We start from the raw sequence: 21313 nt of genomic DNA on the forward strand, positions 1-21313 counted from the left end.
CCCAGAATTCCGTCCTGCCAGAATCCCAGAAACAAATTTGGCAACCTTGTCAAGGGAGTCAGTTTCCTCTATGGAAAGAAGAGTTTGTAATTTAAATGAATCCTCCCAGCCCTGCATTTTGTTCAGCAGTGGAGCCAGATAGATCTTACGAAGGGTATCATGGAGAGGGCAGTAAAAAAATATATGATGTAATGACTCCACACAATTCCTGTCACAGGTACATCTTCTTTCTGAGTAGGGAATGCCACAAAACCTGCCCGCTAGCAGAGCTGATGGAAAGGCATTGCATCTCGCAAGGGAGAATGCTCTGTGAGCCTGTGGGCACTGCAGATGATAAAGGAAAGAAGTCGGCTTCCCAAAACTGACTGGGATGTGCAGATGGAGAGGGGAGCATATGGTGTTAGCTGCACAGAGTAGCTCTTGATGCTCAATATCGAGCAATCTTTCCTTGATAGTCCTGTAGGCTTCGCTTAAACCAATCATACCCAGGCTTGCTGTGTCTAGTCCTATCGATTTAAGCTTGGAGAGTAAATCCGCAACCTCCACAGGCAGTACTGGATCAGCCAGAAGCTGGTACATTAGCCCCATGCTGTTGTATGTTTTGAGACATACAAAATTATGCAGGGGTTGGATAGAGAGAGAGGCGCTCTTTTCCCTCTCACTTAAAACCAAAACCAGGAGACATCCACTAAAATTGAGTGTTGGGAGAGTTAAAATAGGCAAAAGAAAATATTTCCTTACCCAGTGTGTGATTAGTCTGTGGAACTTCTTGCCACAGGAAGTAGTGATGGCATCTTGCCTAGATGCCTTTAAGAGGGGACTGGACAAATTTCTTAAGGAAAAGTTCATCACAGGTTACAAGTTGTGCTAGGTATGTGCAAGCTCCTGGTTTTAGAGGTAAGCTACCTCAGATTGCCAGATGCAGGGGAGGGCACCAGGACACAGTGTCTTGTGTGCTCCCTGAAGCATTTGGTGGGCCACTGTGAGATACAGGACTAGATGAGCCTTTGGCCTGATGCAGCAGGGCTCTTGATATGTTCTTATGCGGTAGTTAGATGAGAACCAAGTTGGAAGGAGCTCACCACAATTCTTCTATGCATGAAGGTCTCCCCTTTCTAGGAGGGAGGGGTGGGTTTCAGTTCTCTGGCTAAGACCCTAATCTTGTGCGTGTCTACTCAGAAGTAAGTCTCATTGTGCTCAGTGGGATTAATCCCAGGTAACTGTGTATAGGATTCAGGGCTGGCCTTAGGAGGCCCAAGGCAAAACAATTTTGTGGGGCCCCCATACCCTGTGGTCCCCCTATCCACCAGGACAAGCAGTAGCGGCAGACCAATAGCACCCCACACAAAGTGCAACACACAGGTGGCAGTGACATGATGACATCATTGCCGACTGCTTCTGGTGGTCCAATTTCTGGCCAATCGGAACAGGCAGGAGGGCTGTCCAGTGGCAACACTCTACTTACCATGCTCTCCTCATGATCCTTTGGCATGGAGAATTCCATGCCAGAGTGTCAGCAACAGAGTAAGGTGTGGGCTGTGAGCAACGCATCTCTGCCACAGCATGGTCCTCCCAAACACAGAGTCCAACTGGGCCGAATTGGTCTAACAGGGCTAAAGTGGGCCCTGGAAGGATTGCAGACTTAAGCTCCCAAATGTTCTGATATTGCTATGTACAGGTGCTTTTCCCATCAGTGTGACTGCGCAGAAACCACAAAGAACAATACATTTCCAAAGTTATCCATCAAACAAAAAGAAGAGAGAAAACAAAAAAGTAATGACTTGTACAAGAGATAGTGAAATGACACTGACAGAGCATAATGGAGGAGTGCAGTTATCACCTCTTTTTCAAAACAACTTGACCCATGAGCAATAATAAGCTAGTCAGTATGAGGAACAGTGATAAGCGGCAGAAATTCATTCCACCCGTAGACGGGGAGCACTGATAAGCAACAACCGTCGTGCAACAGAAAGCCAGTGGCCAGCCTAAAGAAGTAACAATGCATGCTTATGCCATAATGTGAACCATGCAGACCGACCGTGAATATGTCCAGGACACAATGAGATGTCTCTTTTCAGTGAGGCAGAAACAGCTGTGGAAATCATAGGGAAGATTTCACATCCACCTCTCTCCCTATCTTATGAAGCCAACATCATGCAGCTCAGTCCCAAGAAGTAGATCTCGACATTGCTCAAAAGTATTGCTATATCCATTCAAGATTCATTCAACATGTTCATGTTGGGCGCCCAAACTAGCGTTCTGCCACTGCTGGTTGCTGTAAAGCACTGGCTACTTGCTGGGGCAGATAAGGCAGAATGGGAGGAGGGGCATAATGGGGGCAGGAAGGGGCAGAACCGGACAGGGGGGTAGAGGAATGGGGTGAGGAGGAAGGGGGATGGATCTGGTGGCAATGGTGTGCACCAGATCCTATCCCCTCCAGCAACAGCCTTCCTGCCCCCTTCCTCTTGACTTGTACCAGCTAAACAGCCAGCTCAAATCTTAGGAGACCCATTGCTGATTGGGAGGTTTACAGATAAGAAAGGGGATTTAAATTCCCTTTTCCTCCCAGAGACTCTCACTCCACCCACCGACCCACCCCTGTTGGATACAGTGTATGTCTTTTTGGTCCAGCTGCACCAGCAAGGAAGGGAATGATAGTATTGGGCCATTAGTGAGTTTCAAACTTGAAGCCTTATCATTGCATTTTAAAGCAGTTGCAAGCTGTTTTGTAACTAAAACAGAACATGAGAAAATGGAGAAAACATGCAACTAAAGCACGTTTATTTTGTATTCCTCCTCATCACCAAATTAGAAAACCCCATGAAGAGAGAAAAAAAACCTAAAGGGCAAAGATCAAAAGATTACGCTGGTAAACAAGCTGGCTGCTGGTGAGGATCACAGAACTTGGATGCATTGTCTGCGGGCAAAAAGATGAAAGGTTAACCTTTTAGCCTGATCACTGGTAGGAAATAGGAAGCTCAGGTCTGGTGGCATGTACTTGTTCTTCAAAAAATTGCTTTCTCTTTACTATGATCACGTAATTTGGAGGCATGTCTGTTCCCACATCAGGAGATGGCTGCAAGGATAAAGTCATCTGAAGTTATAAGATATCTGAATAGGCAGTGGCTCATTTGAGTTGGGAACTGACCTACTTTCGTAGTTCCTTGCACAACAATTAGAGAGGTGTTTTTTTTAAAAAAAGTAGACACATTCATGGAGGATATCAGTGTCTATCCTTCTAATAGCCAATTCCTGGCTTTTATTCTGGTACATAAGCAGAGAAAAATGGGACTCCCCACAAGAATCCAGAAGCATCACCATATCTGGAGTTACTCTAAATTTGCAAATTTAATGTGTTTTATAAAATTTATGCTAATACACAAGTGATCATCAGGTTTATTGTCTTTTTTTCCTGAAAAGCATTTTTTCTTTAATATTTTTAATTATACACAGCAAAGAGGGTACAATCTCCCCCCCCCCTCAAAAAAAAAAAAAAAAAACTGTTGGAAAGAGGTAAGAGGATCCAGAGCAGTCAGCAAAAGCACTCCCTTTCCTATGGAAAAATATCCCACTGGTTAGTTTCTATCAATGAAACATACATAGGAGCAGAGGCTGGTTAAGGTTTCGTAAGAAATACTTTATTCACAGTTGCATATACATCTTCTGAGTGGTCAGAGGCTCCGAGTCATTTGGAACAGAGAACCCTAGAGCTGTTCTCTTTGTGTGGAAGTGTGAGGAGATGGCCCGGTGGGCATGGAACACAGCCTTCTCCTGTGATGATCTGGAAGGAAGAGAGATTGCGTGGAGAAAGGAAGGAAACAGTGTTAAGGGCCACACCTCCTACAAGGACCATAGAGGCAGTGGCATAGCTAGCAGGGGGAAGGAAGTGGTCCACCCCAGGTTACACCCTTGGGGCATGACACCACAAGTGACCAAAATTGCTAAAATCGCGGTGGTTAGGAATAATACCACCATATTATATACCATTCGATGCATGATTTACAGCAGAATGCAATGAAACAAACCAGAGTAAAATATCTCTATTCTATCAAAGTTTATGGCCAAAAGGAGGTCTGGTCTAGAGGGCAGGAGGTCTGGTCTAGAGGGTAGAGCCTCCGTCTGCCTGAAGATAACATCCACAAGGTCGCCAGTTCGAGGCCACCGGCACCGTGCGACCTTGAAGCAGCTGATAAGCTGAAGCCGAGCTATTCCATCTGCTCTGAGCGTGGGAGGATGGAGGCCAGAATGCGAAGCCAGATCGGAATGAAACACCTGAATGTAGTGGTTCTTGAAAGAAAGAACCTTCTTTCAATTGTAAAAATCCCTATTTAATAAGGGATTTAGATAAGCCTGCCTATGTAAACCGCCTTGAATAAAGTCTTGAATAAAGACCAAGAAAGGTGGTATATAAATACCTGTTGTTGTTGTTGTTGTTGTTGTTGTTGTTGTTATTATAAACCAGAAAACAAAAATGTAATTATCTTACATAACAAAAAGTACAATTTCCTTAACTCAAAACAGGCCAATGAGATGTTATTATGACACAGAATGGAACCAATAAGGTATTAGCAAGGTGAGACTCTGGGATGGTGACACAAGGAGTGGATCCAGTGTTTGTGTTTGGGAGGGCATGAGAACTACTTTAACTCCAGAGCCCAGGTCAACCTGGCAGGTAGACTTGGGCTCCTGGTTGAACTTTTAACCTCTGTAACCAAGGTTTGCTGGGCAGATAGACATGGGCTTCCAGACTTGGAGCCCAGATCTACCTGCACGGTAGACCTGGGCTCCCATTCCAACTGACGCCCAATTTCATTCCCCATCTCAGTGCACACCCTTAGCCACTTTCAAATTAATTTTGAAATTTAAATTTAAAATTTTGAAATTTAAAATTAATACCTCTGCAGAGGTACCTGAACGTTATGCACTATTCTACTTCTTGTGGCTATTTACTTCTTTGGCAAATCTATGTGTTTCATATTTAAGGCTCTGTACTTTTTTTTTTTTCTTTCAAGCAACTCCTAGGTGTGACATCTGAAATCTTACAATATTGAAAATATGTCCGCACGCATCATTCTTTATAACTCTAAAGGAGTTAGAACACTTAAAGGAGTTCTGAAACTCTAAATTCTTGCTACTTTGGAAGGTGCAATAGCCCACAATAAGAAGAAAATATTCTCAGTAAAGGTTGGAAATTCTGACCTGTTCTCATGAACGTGCCAAATCTTTTGACTCTGTCTTTGTCAAAAAGTCTAATGACTTTGTCTAAAGATTCAACAGAGTCAGGAGAACAGGTCAGAATTTCCAACAGTTCCTGAGGATATTTTCTTCTTATTGTGGCAGGAGGGCAAGGAGTGGAAAAAAGGCTATTACGCCTTGCAAAGCAGCAAGGATTTAGATGTGTGCAGACATGAAGTATGTGCAATATTATAAGGTTTCAGATGTCACCTAGGAGTTGCTTGAAAAAAAAAAAAATCCAAAACGTTTATGTAGAATGAAAGGCTTTGACTCAATCACTTTTGCTCCTGTGACAGAAGCCTTGGTTTATAGCTCGGCTCTCTCCACAACACAATTACACTGAAGCAAGAGGAATTAGGCCCTGGTAGAATCACTTTGCACACACTACAGAGAATATTGCCTGTCCGCAGCAAGTCCTTGTGAAAATGAATGGGACTTAGGCATTTAATATTTGGGGATGTTCTACTTCAAGTCTGATTCATTATGTAGGATTCAACTGGCTTAAGTCCGAAGACTCCTGTATAGCTGATTCAGAATAGAATAAGCATCCCACTGTCTTGAAGCTAGCTTATATATCTTGCCTCTCTTCGTTAGAACGGGGCAAAAATAACTTTGATGTCCAAATTTATTGAGTACAATCTACCAGAGCATTGTCCTGCTCAAGTCCTATTGTATGAAGTTGTAATTTTAAAGACCATGGTAAGGAAAATTATTATATGTTTTACAACACTTTCCTACAAATACCAACTCAGAAGTAAGGGCGTAATCCTCAAATGATGATGGGCTGGTGCAAATCCCTTGCACCAGCTCACCAGTGACATGAAACTTCCGTAAAGCACTTTCGTGCCACTGGGAGAGCAAGGAGGTGGGAACAGATCCAAATAGCCCCCTTTGGGGCTGCTGCAGCTTTACCCAGGGTAAGGGAAAGTGATTCCCCTTGCCACAGGATCAGTCGCTTTTGGCTCCAACCCCGCATTAGATATGGGGCAGGCCAGCTGGCCTCCCCATGCCAGCACGGGTTAGGATTGGGCTGTAAGTTCCATTAGGTTCCACGGGACTTAATTCAATGGAAGTGTGTACAAGATTGCAACTTTAATTTATTGTGGTGAGCTGCCTTGCATCCTTTAAAGAAAGTCAGGATATCACAGTCCATTCCTATCTCTGGCTTATGTTAACTGATCTTAAGAATCAGTGTAGGTCCAGGACTGATGGCAGGAAAGCTGCTCCACTGTTCATTGGGCTGCAGCCACCAGGGCAAATGGCCGGAAGCTGTGCATGGGTGACAGTGGCCCACTGAACTGCCTCCATCCTGTGTTGTCACCAGTAAATTGGTGGCAGGGATGGTTTTGGACTTATTGTAGACCCCTCTAACTATGCTACTGAAGCCGGGAGCAGCTAAACATTGCTGAGAAAACTTTCTTTTGATTTTCACAATTGTTTCCATCGAGCCATTCTCCAGATTACCTGATTCTTTTTCTTTATTTGATGCAGCACTAAGATTAGAGTCCTTACTGTGTTCTGCGTCAGAATTCATTTCAGACTGACAACTAGTACCTGTCCTTCATGATTTTGAATGTGGTGCATCACATGTTGAAATGGAGAACGAAGGAGGGAGTGTGTTAGGCTGCAATCTTAAACTCACTTTCCTGTTAGTAAGTCCCATTGAACACAATAGGACTTACTTCTGAGTAGACCTGCTTACGATTGTGCCCTTAGTCATCTTTTTCCCCCTCTCCTTCTACTGAAGAGCCATCCTAAGATTGAAAAAGGCAAATACCTAAGGACATAGAACTTTCAGAAAACTACTAAGAAACAGAAATGCCAAGTGTCATTAATAATCCATAGTTTTAAAATGAGTTTGATTTTTAGCCCTTTATACAAGTTTGTGCAGTTCCCATTCTTAGTTACTCTGAGCACTGTACAACAGTCTAAAACATTCAATTTAAGTTCACCAATGTTCAGAATCTTGATTCTGGTTTTGTTTGTGCTGGAAATATCATGAACTAGAAAGGATGGCAGGGATTCATTTTTCTACTATGCGTCTTTTTCAGTAAATAAAACGTCTGGAGGGTTTTCATGCTATTTAAAAGGAAATGGGGTGTTTCTCTGTCCTTAATTGCACTGCCTATATTAAAATGTTTTTATGTGGCTCATTAAAAAGCAATGTCTTGATATGAAGTGCAACAGGACAATTTATTGTTTTATAGACAACGTGAATCTCCTTGAGATTACTGGATTATGCGTGAAGACTTTTGAAGTTTTAACTATAGCATTCGTCACCAATCATTTGCAGGAATATCACATACCATTTCAAGATAGCAAGATATGTTGGCTTGAGGTCCAGCTTAAAGACAGCCCAAGATCTTTTGGTGTCAAACACCACTACCCACTTCTCCTGTATCTTGCCCAGCCCTCATATGTTGGCGTCAGAGTGGCAGCAATCTGTTGTGCTCAGCCAGCAGGCAGGCAGATTTCCATTCCTCCTCCTGTAATGCTAATTTGAAAAGGCAAAAAGAGCAGAAGAGAATGTGGAGGTGAGAAGACTGGTGGGCTAGAGAGTCTCCTCTCCTTTCACGGCAGTGGTGCAGCAATACTAGCACCATCCAGCAAGCTGGTAAGGCAGCAAGCGAAGGCATTCACAAAATGGTTAACGTTAACCATTTTGGGGGGTTTAAAGGTCAAGGTCTACAAAAGGCACTTCTACCTACTGTTAAGGTACCACCAAGTGGAGTAACAACACGAGGATAGGGAAGCATGAGAGACATTGTAGGTTACAGCAAATGGAAAATTCAGCGATTGCTGATCTTGGGCCTGAGAGAAGTAGAGTTGATTGCGGCTGAGGTGAGGCTTGCAGGAACAGGGTGACCACAACCCTGGATTGCTGGTGTGGAATCAAGACTGTATTCACCCAGATCCTGCTCACAAGAAATTGATCAGGGCTGATAATTCCTTGTAGTAGCTACATTCTATCCTAATTCACAGCCCAATCCTATGGTTTTCCAGCCATAGCATGCAGTTGTTCCAAAACAGGAGCCAATAAGAAGGCTTGGGAGGGGAAAGGGAGAAGCTGATCCACAATAAACTTCCCACCCAAGGGAATCAATGTGTGATATCTGCAGGTATCTGAAATGAACTTTGAATAGCTGCAGGTATCACAAATGAACTTTGAAAACCAATTCATCTTTCCTAGAACTATTGTTACTAATGGAACAGCAGAGAAATTGTTGACAAGTCCAATGTAACTGAGTAACAATATAATGGGGTGGTTTCACCCGAAAAAAAGTGGTTAGCAACTACAGAACATCTTTCTACAGTTTTGGGAGGTAATGTTCCATAATTTTATATATTTTCTATAAAAGACACCGAAAATGCCCTGAACCATTGCAATTTTAAAGAAAACAGTGAGCAATTTAATCATACTTCTGACTGAAACCTGGCAATATCCTCGGCCTCTAAAGCTTTCCCTATCACTGCAAATAATGATGAAGTGTTAGAAGCAAACAAAAGTGAATAACAAGAAGAAAATAGGAAAATTGTACATGAATTTTTGTATATTTATAAACTGATCTCATTTCAGGACAATTTGCCTCAGGAAGAGATGTATCTGTATGTTCTCAGTCTGTATGAAAAGCATAATGAAAGAAAATACTAACGAACAGATCCATCATTTACCATCATCAGCTCCAAAAATCCATCATTTACCACCTAACCCTATCCAGGATTGGGCCAGTGAGCGGAGCCCTTTGCGACAGCAGAACGCACTCCTGCTGTTGCAAAATGGCCACCAACCCTGCACGGAGTGTTGGCGCCATTGGCAGTGATTTTGGCAGGTGGATTCTAAACCAAACACCAGCACAGGTAAGGCAGTGGCAGGGAAGGAGCGAAATGGGATGGGGAGGGGAGTGGGACAAGGAAACTGCGGAAGGCAGTGAATCCAGCACTGATGGCAGGCACCGGATCCTATCCCCCCTTTCAAGAGATGAAAAAGTATGTGTGAACCAGCTCTTACTTTACATGGATCAAGTGATAAGGCTGAAAAAAAAAATCTGCACTTACAAGAGAAAAAGAAAAACTACTTTTTGGCTTTCTGCACTGCTGTGTGGGAAGTGGGATGCGAGAAGTCTTTGGGGTGTGAGAAGTGCACGGTCATGCGGGAGAAGCCTACAGACTGGTTCTGACACCAGCAATTGACCCCCCCCCCCCACACACACACACTTCTGGAAGAAGTGATGCTGGCACAAGAAGGAGACACTGTTTGTGTTTCTCAAACTCAAGAGGTCCCTATACCTGTAAGTGCTGTCTCTGCACAGGATTTTTCCCTCTTCAAATTGCCTTTTAAGATCCCCAAAATATCATGTACCTTGCTGTTCATCTGTTAAAATGCAGTTTGAATTAAGTTCTTTCCAGTGAATGGAAATGCCTGGAGTGTTTTGCCCCTTAATAAGACAAGTGATGGCTACAGAAAGTGAGATGCCCAGGATGCTCTCTTCCTGCAATAGCTTCTGCAGCTCTCAGCACACTAGAATGAATATTTAGAGAATCAACCTTAGTTAGCTCATGGAAACAACACGATTCCTCTGCAAAGCATCTATATTTCATTTTTTTTTAAAGTATTAATAAGCTAAAATGCTAGCGACACAAGGTTTTATTGTAGCATGCCAAAACTCTCCAGGAGATTAATATACATCCTAAAAGTTCATGCTGGCTGCAAGTTTAGGCTGTGAGCATTTTAAATAAAATTTGTTTAGGTGCTGATGCAAAGTTTATGGTTTAATGGCTTCTAAACGCAAATCTTGCTGTTCACACATCCATTAAGGGCTTTCCAAGATGCACTGATTGCTTTCTAGAGTCATTTTCCACAATACACATTGTCATTCATTACTGAAGCTTTCTGATCTCTGTGTGCTGTCCCAGCTTTAAACACTGAAAGTGAATTCACTGTAAATAATATAATACTTTATACTGAGAGGATTTTCATTGGAACAGATTACCAAACTGCTAACTGCCTGATCCTACCTAAATCCTTGTCCAGTGATGCAGCAATGCCATCATGGCTACTGCTGTATCCCATGAGGGATTTTAGGCTGCTGGAGGTCTCCTTGGGGTTAGGGGACATTTGTCCCCTTGCCCAGGGGTAAGCCCCAGCAGCTACTATGGGTCAGCTCGGACCAGTGCCAGCGATATTGTTGGGGCAATTCCACATTGATCTATGATGGCAAATCAGGCCCAGGAAGGGGGTTAGGATTCAGTGTGTGCCACAGATGAACCTGCCCCTGCCCAGGTCCAATCCACTTCCTCTCTCTGCCCTGTGACCGCCCTGTTCCACTCACTGTTCACACTCATCCCCCACCTCCCTCCAACCCCTTGTGCAGGCTCTAGGAAGTGTTTGTGGATCCTCTGGCATGCTGGGGGCTGCTCCGGCCTCCCTTCCAGCAGGCCTGCAAGTCTGCCATCAGAGACTGGCCTGCCACGATCGTGAAGCAGCTCCTGCCAGCCCAATGCTAGTTATGCCAGCAGGGGAGACAGATGGTTCCCCACCTTTTACAAATGGCAGCTCCATGTGTGTGCGTGGAGACACACAAACACCAGGAGCACCCCTAGCACGGGCAGGAGGTCTGGTCTAGAGGGTAGAGCCTCCATTTGCCTGAAGATAACATCCACAAGGTCGCCAGTTCGAGGCCACCGGCACCGTGTGACCTTGAAGCAGCTGTCAAGCTGAAGCCGAGCTATTCCATCTGCTCTGAGCGTGGGAGGATGGAGGCCAGGATGGAGGCCAGATCAGAATGAAACATCTGAATTGTTGTGGCTCTTGAAAGCTTTCTTTCAATTGTAAAAATCCCTACGGGGATTTAAATAAGCCTGCCTATGTAAACCGCCTTGAATAAAGTCTTGAATAAAGACCAAGAAAGGCGGTATATAAATACCTGTATTATTATTATTATTATTATTATTATTATTATTATTATTATTATTATTAGATGCACTCAGGCTGCCCACCATGGGTTTCAGTGATTTCCTCCACATCACTACAGACTTTTCAACCAGGCTGCTTGCCGTAGCATGGAGAAAATTTTCTCAACCATATGAGAAGTCGTGACAAACAAGAGTTCTCCATGTGACATGAGTTGCCACATGGAAGGATTTCAATAGCGTGCCTCCTCAGCCACCTCAGAGTGTGTTGCTCATGTGTAGATGATAGCAGCTGTGCACACACAGTTGGCAGATTTTTTTAGGTGGCAATGGGGAAAGGATGCAACAACCCCAGTGCAACTTTTTTCCTCCTGAGTTATTTAACCACACATGATTTTGCAAAAATCACCAGTGCAGAAAATATGTGGAAACAGGACATTTGTGTTTACAACAGGATTTTACAACTTGTAACTAATTAACAGCCCTATCTTGAACTTCCTGGAGCATGGCGGCTCTTGAACCGGTAAAGAATCAAAGAGTCCATGTCGGACTGTGCAGGATCCGGAGCTCGACATGGAGCTCAGGATCCGGTGGAGCTGAGCTCCGCTGGTTCAAACCTCCCTCCCGCCCTGCTCCCTCCCCCCACCATGCCTCCTCTTCACCCTCCCCCACCTCCCCTTACCCCAGAACATCTCCTCTTCACCTCTCCCCATGCCCCCATTTAAACTCTCCACTGCCCTGTGGTTTGAGCAACCTCCAGGAGGTGGAACATGGGCCCAATGCCGGAGTTGGCCTAGTGCAGGCTTGCACTGGGCTAGCTCTGGCATTGTACCTGCAGTAAGGGCTCACAAACATGCCTTATGGCACATTTGCAACAATGTGCCCTGGCATAACTAGTGCACAGGGCTCGAGACCGGGCCCTAAACCAAATGCAGCTTCTCCACAGATTGTGGCTCCACAGATTGATTACCCAGCCAACTGCATTGGCTTTGTAGTCCTGGATAGGTATTGAAAAACAGTGTTCATTCACAAGAGATGGCTTTTGGGTCACAAGATATTTAGATCTGGCTTATAGCCTGTTTTAAGAGACTTGTACTTTTTAAGTCAAAGCCTGATACTCCAAAAATTGCTACCTTTTCAACCCTACCAGGCAGGAGGTCTGGAGGTCTGGGCAGGAGGGTAGAGCCTCCATTTGCCTGAAGATTAACATCCACAAGGTTGCCAGTTCGAGGCCACCGGCACCGTGCGACCTTGAAGCAGCTGGCAAGCTGCAGCTGAGCTGTTCCATCTGCTCGGAGCGTGGGAGGCCAGAATGTTAAACCAGATCGGAGTGTAACATCTTGTATGCAGTGGTTCTTGAAAGAAAGAACCTTCTTTCAATTTGTAAAAATCCCTGCGTGGATTTAATAAGCCTGCCTATGTAAACCGCCTTGAATAAAGTCTTGAATAAAGACCAAGAAAGGCGGTATATAAATACTGTATATTATATATATTATATATATTACCAAAATAAATGGAAAATGCACAGAATGTGTTTGCATTCTTAAAAGGGGCATCTTCTCACAGTAAAAATTACTCTGATATTTTGGGGCAGTACTAGCATGAATTTACATGCTCATCCAAGAAAACGTTAAGCTTGTTTTCTCCCATCTTCCACTCTTACTTATTTTAGTTGTGGAATGGAAGCAATTGGTGACATACAAGGGAAAATTAAACTTGAAAGGCATATTGATCACATCAAAATGTATGAACCAATTTATAGCCCATATTGATATATACACACACACACGCACACACACCTCTAAAGTACATGTACAGCAAATCCCTTGAATGAGCTATTTCTGCACAGGAACAATATTTTGGACCATTATGTGGGTTAGTATAGGTGAATATAACTTGGCTGGATAGGATTCCCATTAATCTTTCTAGATCCGTGATCCTGTCTTAGACGTTTGCCTAATATATCAAGGTTATATGCATTTTAAGCTTTGTTTCCAATACGCTTACATCTTTACTTAACTTTCTGCCTGTGATTAATGGCATAGACTGTTCCTGCCTAAATGTAATGGATGGTCATGTTAGAACAATACACAACTCACCACTGACATCTCAGTCCATAGAGTGGAGAGAGAGTACTCATGATTACATATATCCCTCTCTTCCAGATGATACTTTCTGAAACTCTCTAGCACAGGGGTATCAAACTCGTTTCATACAGAGGGCCAAAGTTAGCACTCAGGGCTCCAGCTGAGGGCCAGAAATGATGTCATTAAGCAGAAAGTGACATCATTAAGCAGCTAATAGTCAGAAATCAGACCCTGTTCTCATATAGAAACTCATTATCTGCAAATGACAGAAGAGAAAGTACGCAAATCTTGATCATATTTCAAGAGTTGGTAAAGCCCAATTTTCATGTGGGCCGCCATTTCAGCTATAACATCTCAGCAGCTGAGAGCCTGAGGGCTAGATAAAAAGCTTCTGGGGGCCACATCCAGCCCCCGGGCCTTATGTTTGACACCCCTGCTCTAGCAGGTCTGTACAGTGACTACCGTAGTGAAACTTCTATGTTAAAGTCCCTGGTAATCCCAAGAGGCTTGCATATCTCTCCAAGAGACAATTTATTGCGACTCTCCTAATCCCAACAATGCCAGAAACCTGTGACGAACAGGATTTGTTTTATATGTAAATCTCTACTGTGCAGGTTTTTGGACAATACATATATTAGGAGGAGGATGTATAGGAAACCACAACACTTCCTCCAAACACAAATATTTCTTATGAGTTCATTTTTATGAAACACACTGCAAATGTATTGCGAACATCTGTGTACCTCTTCCCCAAGTGATTTGCCAGGGGATGAGAAGGGAAACATGCTCACAGAAAGGGACAAAAGTGAACCTGAACCTCCAGATAACATCTCCCTAGCAAGTGGGATGACATATCAACATAACCCCTCCCCCAGCCTTGTGCAGCCAAAACAAACAAACAAAAACACTCAAGCCTTCCTCCTCCCCTCAACCCCCAGCCCCCACCTCCTGGAACCTACCCTCCCACCATGTCTGCTGCTCTGACATCCTTCAGAATACCTGTTTGCTTCCAGATCACCCATAAGGTCTTTGGTGCGATGTGGAAGCACTGAAAAAGTAAGCTAGAACACACATACAAAATACGAACTTGTGGTAGGACTTGCTCGAGTCCAGACTCAGAGTCACTGGCTTCAAGTTGCGAGTCAAGTCGGGTTAGTGACATCTGTGACTCAAGTCAACATGAGTTGTCTAGAAATAGGTGTTTGGGTGACTCGAGTTGAGTCATCCCAAGTCGAGTTCCCATCCCTGCAAAAAATGTTCTCTGAGTTAAATATACCCTGAGCTATAGCCCTTCCCACTATTCTTCAGCAATCTATAATTCCTGGGATCCTTTGGAGGAGCCCAGTCTAACTTTGGTAATGTAGATCTATCTTAAAGATTGGGCTACACATTTGTCAGCATGGGAATCAGTATCTTCGTGGTGAATTTTATGCAGACACATGCATGCACTATCCATAATATGGGTCAGCCCTAATCTCATGAATTAGGGCCATTTATACTGAGTTTCCTGTCACTGGACTTCAGCAATACACCATAGAAATCAGGGAATCTCACTATGTGTTAGTCCTGAGGCACAGTGACTGCTGCTAAACATGATGGCTGGTGCTGATTCCCAGAGTGACCATAAAATATTCAACTTAGTTCCAAGGCAAATTGCAAAGATGAAGACCAGGCAAACTTGTAACACTGCATTATTACACAGTATATTAGCTTGGGCATACAGCAAAACAGCATGACAATTTCAATGCCCCTGACAGCCTAGTTGACGTCTTTCAAGAACGAGTCTATTTAATCAATCATTTGTTTCAAAATGCTTTAACCACTTTAGCAAACTTGACACAACTCATATTTTGTTTGACAGACCGATGGTCAATTGGCTGGATAAAGCCGACAACATCCTACAGGCAGCCAGGTTAATCTCAGTGTTTATTGCTATTCTTTCTGCCTGGAGAGATCTTTTATCTCCAACTGATGAACTATGAAGAACTAACAATTGGAGATGTGTAAGCTATTTGGTTGAGGGAATTTGATGTAACATTCAATGAGGGCCAGCATTCTGTTGAGGGAAACTGATGTTCTACTCTATAGAGAAGCCAAAAATCACTTCTGACATGTCAGTATAACTGCCTTTAGTCTGCATGTTGTCACTACTGATACAATAGCTGATTACATGTATTTTTCTTCAAAATACATAAAAGGCAGCTTTGGTACATGAAAGTTGGTACCTTGTATTTATGGTTTATTTTTGTATGTTTTCTTCATGAGTCATCAAACTGAAGCATTGGATCTTTGTGTTATTAAAAAAAAAAGTCATGTTCCAACACAACTGTTTGTTTTTCAAAGACTCCATAAATCAGCTAACACCTAAGTGAGAAAAACCATATTTGTTGGCTGAAATTTTTCATGCCACACAAAAGAACAAGTGCCACTCGGGCTGACTACTAGTGCTGCAAGGAGAAACATTTTCAGACCTGCAGCCAGTCTTCAAATAATACTAGACTGGCCCACTGAAGTCCATCCCAAGTGAAATCTGAAAGAAATGGAGTCATTCCTGCTTAGACAAAGCTCCAGAGGATTTTTAAGGAAAGCAAAAACAGTTTTGAAAGGCTGTCAGCAATTCTCACAGGGCTTCAGGCATCCTTGGATTGTCATCAAAATCTGCCTAAAATGAAATTTGAGTAGAATTCGGAGCTTCCTGCTTAGGTGAAATGCCTGAGAAACTTAAAGGAATGCTCAGAGTTTTTGCTAAGAAAATGAACATTTGTTTGGGGGGGGGGGGGGAAATTTCCAGCTTCTTCTGTCAATATAGAAATAAAGCAACAGGAGAATAGTCGCATCATTCATCTGAGAAAAAGGCAGCTAGTGTGCCTGTATGGGCACGCTACCAATGATTGCCATTGCTAGCCCCCTATCAGCCGGCAGCAGGGCTTGCTGCCAGCTGATTGGCTGGCTGGCATTGGGGAGCGAGACGACTGAGCCTGATCTAGCGCGCAGGCACTAGATCCGGCTCAGTTCCGTTCCTGGAAGCGACCATAATTAGTGATGTTTCCAAGTTTCAGAATCAGGGGTGGATTCATTAACAAATCATCCTTCTTTGGAAATAATGAGCGTTTTATGATCCAAGCCAAAAACTCTTTGAATATCGGCTCAGTTCATAAATAAAAACTACTCATTCTGAACTGCTGCAACCCTTTACCTTCCAGCAGTAGTGATAGAGAGGATTTATTAGGCCAGAAAGTCTTACCAAGGGAAAGTTTCCAGCACAAAGTTCCATGGAGATTAGCTCGGCTTCTAGGTTTCCGACAGAGCCAGAAGCCCTAAGAAACTACAGTTCCCAAGGATGTTTGCAGTGGGAATTTTCTTCCAAAAGAAGGCACCAGGAGCAACCACCCTGCTTCCTGTACCCATTCCTACTGGTGTTAATTGTGGTAAAAGGTGTTCATTGTGGAAAAAGGGAAGCAGGTGTTTTCCTCCTTGTGTTTCTTATTGGCTTGGTTCTTAATAGCCGAGGTATTTCTGATCATCAGAAGATTAGTTCGTGATTGTAATACAGTCATTATTTTTACAGATCGGTGAACCCCACTCATCTTGATTTAGGTTGGGCTTGCTCTTGCAAAGCCTGAACTTTTTCAAGAAAGTTCTGAAAGATCAGAAATGCCCTTCTTGTACTGGTTGGCTAATAGCAGAAGTGTAGGCCATATTGGAAGACTTCACAATGCAGCATTGCCAACCTTGCACCAAATTAGTTGAAAGGTCACACTGACATGAGATGGCCCCATGGAGGCTTCAATGCGACCCAAGGTTTCTTAGGTCACATAGTTATTACCCAAACAACAACTTTGCTGCAATGTCTTCCATGCTACAGAAGTAATGGACAAGACCCTAACATTATTATTATTATTATTATTATTAATTTATACTCCGCCTTTTTGCCCAGCGGGCACACAAGGCGGCTTACAACACCTTAAAAATACAACATTAAAAAACAATTTACAATAATTAAAAAATCTAAAAACAAACAAACCCCGTGGATTTTCATATAAAAAAGCAAGAACACCAGCCAGCCTGTCAACAATTAAAAGCTTTTTGAAATAAAAAGGTCTTCAGTCCACGCTGGAACATTAGCAACAAGGGAGCAGTTCTCAGTTCTAAGGGGAGGGTATTCCACAGTTTGGGGGCCAGGCAACATCAGGCAATACAGCTTCTGTACGATTCAGTTCAGTACAGTGGCCAATCCGCTAAATGGCACAGCAGGACAAAAAGGCTCTGGTCATCAACTGCCCATGATCCAGAGGCATATGTACATAGAATCTCATGGGAGCCAGACAAAAGGCAATATTACAGGCTCTCAAACTGAGCATCCTTTCCTTTTGTCTCCTAGGAAAATCAAAAGGCTTGACATTTAATCCAGCAGCCTTGAAGTTGTTTGTATTGACCAATTGATTAGATTTTTTAAAAATACTGCATGGGAAAAAAGGCTAGACTGTTCAGAGACTTGCCTTAGGGCCCAATCCTATGCCCTATCCTTTCCTGTGCCAAAGCAGCCACAACACAGCCTTGAGGTAAAGGAACAAACGTTCCCTTACCTGGAGGAGCCCTCTATGACTGCTTCCCCCATCACAGGATGCAGCGCACATCACATTGGCATCAGTGCTGGAAAACTGGATAGGACTGAGCCCTAAAATTCATGCCAGTGACATAGCTAAGGGGGTGCAGGGGGTAGCAATTGCATCGGGCAACAAGCTTTAGAGGGGCAACAACCTAAGCTTGACATTAGTGGCCAAAATTGTGAAAACCTTGGTATTTTTGAATAATACCATCATGTTATATACCATTTGATGTGGAATTTAATGCAGAATGCAGTGAAACAAACCTGGTCAAAATATCTTTGTTCTATCAAAAATTATAGCCAAATAATCAGAAAATAAAAACCCAACTGCATTTGTAGCAGGTCACAAAGCAAAGATGAAACTGGACACCAGGAGGTCAAGGAGAAACAAGCTTTTATTTTTTTAGCCGGCTAAGGTCACAGTGGAATTATTTCCAAAAGACTGTGACCTCGATTCTTTCGGGATCTGGACAGATATACTTTCAAGCTTTCATTGCAAAGCATTGGCTAGACTTCTGATTGGCACAATGTAAATTGCAGAGCCTTGGATACTCTTTTGATTGGCAAACAGCATATCGGGTGAGGGGATTTCCAGCAAGCATTTGGGTGTCAGCATACTTTGGGGTAAACACCCCAGAGGAGGCTACCTGGGCGGATGGGCCCCCTCCTTTGTTATCTCTAGTTTTCACAGCTAGCTAGCATAGAGCGGAAACTTTTTTTTCTTTACCAGACGACTACCTGTTCATGTTGCTTTTTAGCTCTCCTTTCTGCAGCATCAGACAGGAAACTAACAAACTTGCGGTTGAGCCAAAGTCTGTTACACCTTTCCTCTTGTGTCTGCTTTTGAGACAAACAGGCTGTACAGACTTTCTGACTTTGGTCAAGGCATACACAGGCTTACACAGGCCTTGACTTTGGTCAAGGAGGCTTTTAACTATTGTCAGGCTAAGAGGCCTGGCCTGGCCCAAATTCCCGGGATTCACTCCCACACATTATGTTAACAAAAACTGGATTTTCTTCTCAAGACTGACCAATTAGACTGATTGTCCCAAGAGCCAATTAGATGTTATTATGATGCAGCGGGGAACCAATTAGGTGTTAATATGGGGAGAGCCTGGGAGGCAGAACAAGTGAGTGGCAAGCTGCTGGGGGAAAGAGGCATACTTTCCCCCATTTTCACTTTTTTAAATGCCTGGGCATGACGTCACATCTGGGTCATCATTTTGAGCTCAGCACCAGGCTACACAATTGTTAGCTACATCACTGCTTCATGCCTGATGACAGGGGCAAGGAAAGTATAGTATAACTGATCATAGCTTTTCTGTTCATTTTTCTAACCTGTAGCAGACATTGTGCACAGCCTTGAGAATGGGACGTTTCCATGATGCTTCCCATTTGATACTTGCTTTTACAGATACCAGGTGCATAAGGGTGTACCATGAATTCCTACATTACTTCCCTGCTTTATTTTTAAATTTTTATTTTTTTTAACAGAAGAGAAATGTCTCTTCCAGCTGCCTCCCCACAGCTTGCTGATGCAGGCCACCTGCTATTTTTTGATTGGCTAACCAGCTGCCCTAATTTTTTTTTTTAAATTGGAAGACACCTATTCTTCCAGCTTAAGCTCCTGGAGGCAAGTTTTCCTGCTGCTTCCCAGGGACATGACAAAAGTACTGTATTTTTTCTTACTTGGCAAACAGAGGTAGCTCTCCCTCGTTCCATAGACTTCCCTACCTATTTTGTCCCTTGCAAGCCACCATAGCAATTGATCTGATTGGTAGCACTCCTTGTTCCCTCCATGTGTGCATGTGCACATGCTGTTTTAAACGGACTGAGTGCTGCAGCAGAGAGAAGCAGCTTGGGAAAGGCAAAAGGTTTTTTTGTTTGTTTTCTGTTTTTTTACCTCATTGGCTCCTTTTTTATTTTTACTTGCTGGGTCAGGTGAGGCACTGTGACACTCTGAGTTATTGCAGTAGTGGCATGACCCAGAACACTGCATGATGCCACTTCAGGTCCTCCACCAATGTACAAGGGGGGTGCAGGAAGTGTGGCCTGCGCTGGTGCCACCCTCAGGGTGACATCACACCATCTAAATCTCTGGTGATTTTCGGCCCATTCTGCTCAACATCTTACTCTCTCACCAATGGTAGTGTTTTGCTGCTAATCAGCGAGAACACAAAACGGCTATCCCCAGAATGGACCAAAAATCACTGAATGGAGGCAGTCTGGAGTTGGGCTTTTAGCACTAAATGCAATGTGACAGTGCAGAAGTTCAGGCGTGATGTGATTAGTATCCCAAACTTCTAGAACGCCAAGCTCCTGCACATAAGTGCTGCACCAGATTGCAGGACACTTCTGCTTCCTCTTATCCATTAGGCAGAGTAGATCATATGTGAAGGCGATACCACTAAAGATGGCCTTGTAGGTTGAAGAACCTGTACATTTCTGCTACAAAGAATCAGAATGAAAGCAATCTGAACACATTATTATTCTGCACTTTATTTCATGACCCATTTTACATGCTATGCACTTGCAAACATGCTTTCAAACCTTTTGGGAATTTCTGTGAGTTGAATCTCAGAACCCTCAGTATATAGTCTTAAAAAATAAGTCAATGCTGTTATCTTCCCTAAACAGTCTTTTTAAACATGGTGGGAATCTGCACAAAGCAATTACTCCTGTTGTCAGCCAGAGGGGGAAAAAATGATGACCAGAGGAACTCATACAGGTTCTGGATGCTTTCAGAGGGAGGAATCATGGGTTGCATGTCAATGAGACCACACCTTCAAAGGAGCTATCTGCAGCTGCTTAATTCTTTCAATATATCTTTACATTACAGTATGAAGCCGGAATAAAATGCAGTTGTATTTCAATGTGGTATAAAATTACTCTTAGTATGTGCACGTCTACCTATTTATACAATGAGCTAGCCCAGCAAAAACCCGTGCAAGAGCACCTGCCACAGACAATGCCAGGCAAGATGTTGTTTTGGTATAAACTGGGGCACTTTACTAATGATACAATATGAAGCAAATTCTGTAGTGGATTCTGAACAAGCAAGTTCCTCCCCCCATTTAGTGTGGGCACCTATCCTGAGGGGGACAGAGGCAACTGTTCACTTCGCCTGGCTCCAACCAGAGATCAGTTCAGGCTAACCTCTGGTTTTCCCCACCAAGCCCTGGAAAGGGGATCAAGGCAGCCACATTACTCAGCTCAAATGGAGCCGGAAAGCATTTAGGATGAACTTTCCAAATCTGACCTTTAGAGTCTCCAGCCAGCATCCCCAAGCCAGACAGCCTCTAAAGATTGGTACTGACTCCCCCTCTGGCCCTTGCATACATTAGCATACACACCAGATCCCTATTCCTAGTCCCAGACCCACACTAAGCCTGCCAGAAGTGACCAACTGGCTGCATCATTATAGGGAGCAGTCTGGAGTAGTAAATTAAAAAAAAAATCACCAATGACCAAG

The sequence above is a fragment of the Tiliqua scincoides genome, chromosome 6, assembly GCF_035046505.1.
Source record: "Tiliqua scincoides isolate rTilSci1 chromosome 6, rTilSci1.hap2, whole genome shotgun sequence".
In the NCBI taxonomy this organism is placed as follows: domain Eukaryota; kingdom Metazoa; phylum Chordata; class Lepidosauria; order Squamata; family Scincidae; genus Tiliqua; species Tiliqua scincoides.